The sequence below is a fragment of the Oncorhynchus keta genome, chromosome 14, assembly GCF_023373465.1.
Source record: "Oncorhynchus keta strain PuntledgeMale-10-30-2019 chromosome 14, Oket_V2, whole genome shotgun sequence".
Lineage (NCBI taxonomy): Eukaryota > Metazoa > Chordata > Actinopteri > Salmoniformes > Salmonidae > Oncorhynchus > Oncorhynchus keta.
Genome location: NC_068434.1, coordinates 20,383,752 through 20,389,498, shown reverse-complemented (window position 1 = coordinate 20,389,498; position 5,747 = coordinate 20,383,752). Strand labels below are relative to the sequence as shown.

At 39.8% G+C, this 5,747-nt stretch overlaps 1 pseudogene; it reads left to right on the top strand.

Moving 5' to 3' along the window:
- The first annotated feature begins 525 nt into the window (after window positions 1-525).
- Window positions 526-2,664, top strand: LOC118394030 (glycolipid transfer protein-like; annotated as a pseudogene).
- The last annotated feature ends 3,083 nt before the right edge of the window (window positions 2,665-5,747 follow it).

Below are 5,747 nucleotides of genomic sequence, written 5' to 3'. Positions count from 1 at the left end.
CTGCAAAACTTTCCCCCTGTAGTGTGGTGGTATTGGTCCTCTTTGAGATCTCTCCAATGTTCAAATAGACCGATGTTATGGATATACACTGAGTGTACAAAACATTAGGAACACCTGCTCTTTCCATGATAGACTGACCAGATGAAAGCTTTGATCCCTTATTGATGTCACCTGTTAAAGCCACTTTAAAATCAGTGTAGATGAAGGGGAGGACATATTCTAACTTTTTTTTTTCTCCATTACCCCTCTCTCCTGTACTTTCTCTCTTACTCCCTAACCTCTATGTATTTCTTTGTTCCTAACCCCTCTCTCTTTGTTCCTAACCCCTCTCTCTTAGCTCTTGGGAATGTAGACAAAGCTGACATTGTGCAGGATGTTACTTTTCCAGTATGGGCAAACATGGTATTTTTAAATCTCTCTACAGACTGCCTTGGCTCTATTGTTTTTGCTCGAGTTAAATCTGACATTGCAGGGAGCATCACAGTAAGTAGCCTACATCAACTTTTTCACATGGTTAAAGTGCAAATGGGTAAACTTGGAGCCATAAAGAAACAAGCAACTATATTACTGAACTATCCCTGTTTTAGAAAATCAAGGTGGTTTATGACAGCAACCTAGCAGGTTCAAGACCTGCCAAAAAATCCTGGAGGTAGAGAATAAGCTGTATGGAGCAGGCTGGCCCAAAATGGGAGCCACCCTGGCACTAATGTGGCTGAAGAGGTCAGACAAATGTTTTATTTTTGGAGCTTGAGTCTAAAACTTTAGGATGCTGTTATAATGCATTATAAGACTTGTCATGAGCATACAAACCTCTTATAACATCTCGTTAGCATCTAATAATGAGCTTGATTAAGTACCAGACATTTCAATTCAGTTGATTTAAATAGAGGGATATTTATATAGTCCTTATTATAAAGCCTCATACCTGCTTTTTAACAGGTAAAAAGCCTTCCGGTAGATTGGTTTAAAGTGTTACCGTTGAGTCTGTCTACAGCTGTACCCGCTGTCTGATATGTGATTTGTATTTTTTCTCGTTCTTTATTGACCAGGGGTCCGTTTTATCCAGGTCCTGCTTCAGAGTTTGGTGGATGGGGAGAAGGGACGAAAACAACCCCAACCTCATCCGGGTCAATTGCACCAAAGCTTGTGCGCTGGCCCTGAAGAAGTACCATGGGTGGCTAGTGCAAAAGCTTTTCAAGGTAAGCGCCTCACCATAGCATGATTGCTTTAGATTACGGCTTTAATTACACTGCGTCTCCATTGACAATGTATCACATTATCCGAAACTGTTATAGTTTAGCCAATTTGAAATCACTTGGTAATTCGCTGTGCTAGTGGTGGCCATCATTCAAGTGATGTCACCATCTCTTAGATCTAGCAGTTAACTTTGTTTGCTTATGTCAAGTCTGCCTTTTTGAACTGACTTTACTTGAATGTCTTCCACTGTAGGTAGCTGTGTTCGCAGCCCCCTACAAGGCAGATTTCCTGAGGGCACTGTCCAAGAGGTCAAGGAAAAGGACTGCCGGGACAAAATACGACTATTTCTAGTGAACTTCACTGCCACCGATGCCATCTATGAGATGTACACCAAGATGAATGCCGAGATCTAATTCCATTGGTACATCAACGTGATTGTATTTGATAAAAGATGCCTTATTATTGATGTAATCATACAAATGTCATCTCAACTAATCATCATTTAGGAAGTCAAAACCAAATCTCTCGCGGAAACAGTCATATCACAGGAGACTAATATTTGTATAGTCAAAGCAGCGGCAGGAGTACACTGTCAAGTCGGGATGATTTGTTTTAAAAGATTGAAAAGTTTCAAGCTTCAAATAAGTGAGTTTTTAAAGTGTTCTAAAAAATGTGTTGGAAAGGAAATGTTTTATAACCTTTACATGTTAAGTGACATTGAAATCAATCCACCAAATGGTGACATTTCATTTTAAGCTGTTTCATAAATATGATTGATTGTGAATTACATTGTGATGCAGTGTTGATTATGATAAATAAACCAGATTTATTTTGTGTAATTATAGTGGCTGAATCAAGCCATGTGAGTATAGAGAGATGCCACTAATATTGTTAACCTAACTGTGCCATCTGCCATTGACAGGGGAGAGGGTGAACTCTCACTAGCTTTGTCTTTGTCCAACAGTGCAACTTTACAGGATGCCTGCCTCGAGTTGAATTTTTGATTTTCATAAGGCACTTTTTTTCTCTTGCGAAACACATTACTGTGTACCCTAATGAACACACCCCTGTGATATATTGTAGAGGGTTTATCTTGAACCATAATGGAGCATGTCTTCCCTTGGTATTTCTCAGTTTTACTTCTGATTGACTTTCTAATACTGATTCGGGTGCCTCCAGATGTCCTTTCCTTGCCCTTTTGCAATTCCTATTTGTTTGGTGGCCTGTCAAAACATGTAATGAAAACACTATGGCATTATCGTAAATTTATAGCATTATAGTAAAATTTAAATTCACTGAAAATGTATTGTTAGTCTGATTCGTTTCCATTTTCTGGTTATGAATTTTTAGGTATCACTTGATTGTCATGAGAAATGTGTATGAAAAGGATTCAAATGCAGGGCATAAATTATGTACGATATTATACACTATTTTAATCTTATATTGCAAATGAATATTTTTACAAAATATTACCAGTTTCTAATTTTATATTGAATTGTGTCAGCAGTGGAGAAGGTGGAAAGTTTTAAGTTCCTTGGCGTACACATCACAGACAAACTGAAATGGTCCACCCACACAGACAGTGTAGTGAAGAAGGCGCAACAGTGCCTCTTCAACCTCAGGAGGCTGAAGAAATATGGCCTGTCACCCAAACCTCTGACAAACTTTACAGATGCACAATCGAGAGCATCCTGTCAGGCTGTATCACAGCCTGGTACGGCAACTGCACCGACCTCAACCGCAAGGCTCTCCAGAGGGTGGTGCGGTCTGCACAATTCATCACCGGGGGCAAACTACCTGCCCTCCATGACACCAACAGCACTCTCACAGGAAGGCCAAACAGATCATCAAGGACAACAACCACCGAGCCACTGCCTGCTCACCCCGCTATCATCCAGAAGGCGAGGTCAGTACAGGTGCATCAAAAGCTGGGACCGAGAGATGGAAGCTGTTTTTCAATCTCAATGCCATCACACTGTTAAATAACAATCACTAACTCAGAGGCTGCTGCCAACACTGAGACCCAATCGCTGGACACTTTAATAAATGGATCATTAGTCACTTTAAATAATGCCACTTTAATGTTAACATATCTTGCATTACTCATCACATGTATGTACTGTATTTTATACAATCTACTGCACCTTGCCTATGCTTCTCGGCCATCGCTCATCCATACACTTACAGTGCCTTGCGGAAGTATTCGGCCCCCTTGAACTTTGCGACCTTTTGCCACATTTCAGGCTTCAAACATAAAGATATAAAACTGTATTTTTTTGTGAAGAATCAACAACAAGTGGGACACAATCATGAAGTGGAACGACATTTATTGGAGATTTCAAACTTTTTTAACAAATAAAAAACTGAAAAATTGGGTGTGCGAAATTATTCAGCCCCCTTAAGTTAATACTTTGTAGCGCCACCTTTTGCTGCGATTACAGCTGTAAGTCGCTTGGGGTATGTCTATCAGTTTTGCACATCGAGAGACTGAAATGTTTTCCCATTCCTCCTTGCAAAACAGCTCGAGCTCAGTGAGGTTGGATGGAGAACATTTGAACAGCAGTTTTCAGTTCTTTCCACAGATTCTCGATTGGATTCAGGTCTGGACTTTGACTTGGCCATTCTAACACCTGGATATGTTTATTTTTGAACCATTCCATTGTAGATTTTGCTTTATGTTTTGGATCATTGTCTTGTTGGAAGACAAATCACCGTCCCAGTCTCAGGTCTTTTGCAGACTCCCATCAGGTTTTCTTCCAGAATGGTCTTGTATTTGGCTCCATCCATCTTCCCATCAATTTTAACCATCTTCCCTGTCCCTGCTGAAGAAAAGCAGTCCCAAACCATGATGCTGCCACCACCATGTTTGACAGTGGGGATGGTGTGTTCAGGGTGATGAGCTGTGTTGCTTTTACGCCAAACATAACGTTTTGCATTGTTGCCAAAAAGTTCAATTTTGGTTTCATCTGACCAGAGCACGTTCTTCCACATGTTTGGTGTGTCTCCCAGGTGGCTTGTGGCAAACTTTAAACTACACTTTTTCTGGATATCTTTAAGAAATGGCTTTCTTCTTGCCACTTCCATAAAGGCCAGATTTGTGCAATATACGACGATTGTTGTCCTATGGACAGAGTCTCCCACCTCAGCTGTAGATCTCTGCAGTTCATCCAGAGTGATCATGGGCCTCTTGGCTGCATATCTGATCAGTCTTCTCCTTGTATGAGCTGAAAGTTTAGAGGGACGGCCAGGTCTTGGTAGATTTGCAGTGGTCTGATACTCCTTCCATTTCAATATTACCGCTTGCACAGTGCTCCTTGGGATGTTTAAAGCTTGGGAAATCTTTTTGTATCCAAATCCAGCTTTAAACTTCTTCACAACAGTATCTCGGACCTGCCTGGTGTGTTCCTTGTCCTTCATGATGCTCTCTGCACTTTTAACGGACCTCTGAGACTATCACAGTGCAGGTGCATTTATACGGAGACTTGATTACACACAGGTGGATTGTATTTATCATCATTAGTCATTTAGGTCAACATTGGATCATTCAGAGATCCTCACTTAACTTCTGGAGAGAGTTTGCTGCACTGAAAGTAAAGGGGCTGAATAATTTTGCACGCCCAATTTTTCAGTTTTTGATTTGTTAAAGTTTGAATTATCCAATAAATGTCGTTCCACTTCATGATTGTGTCCCACTTGTTGTTGATTCTTCACAAAAAAATACAGTTTTATATCTTTATGTTTGAAGCCTGAAATGTGGTAAAAGGTCGCAAAGTTCAAGGGGGTCAAATACTTTCGCAAGGCACTGTATGTACATATTCTCATTCACCCCTTCAGATTTGTATGTATTAAGTAGTTGTTGGGGAATTTTTAGATTACTTGTTAGATTTGTGTGTATTAGGTAGTTTTGGGGGAATTGTTAGATTACTTGTTTGATATTACTGCACTGTTGGAACTAGAAGCACAAGCATTTTGCTACACTCGCATTAAATCTGCTAACCATGTGTATGTGACCAATAAAATTAGATTTTGTTATTAATCATGTGTGCCTACATCAACTTTAATAACATGTTTTGTACATACTTTGTGAAATTCACTGGTGCCTGCTCAAAAACACAAGAGATTTTAGGAATTGTAGTAGGCTTCATGTCTAGGAACAAAGCAGGTCAAATTGTCTTATTATCCACTTGGGGGTGCTACTGTGTTACTTTTTGGTGGTAGTCAGGATGATTTATTGCTGTATCTGCATGGCATGTGATTAGCCAATTCATTGAATTTAGAGTAACACCACAATACCATAAAGAAGTAAAACAAAGTGGAGTCCTCTTGTGAGACTGACTGAGGCATTTCAGCTATTTAAAAACAATATCCTAAGTATAAATACAGTAATTTACACACATTTATGGGTAACAAAAATATTTGGATCATAATTGTGTTTTTTAGACTTCAAGGAGTTGCTGTTCTGATGTGATGTCATTGGTCTCTCCCTTGCTGTTTAGGTCGTTGTTCTCTTCAGCATTGTTTGCAGAAACAATAAAGGAGCAACAGAGGAC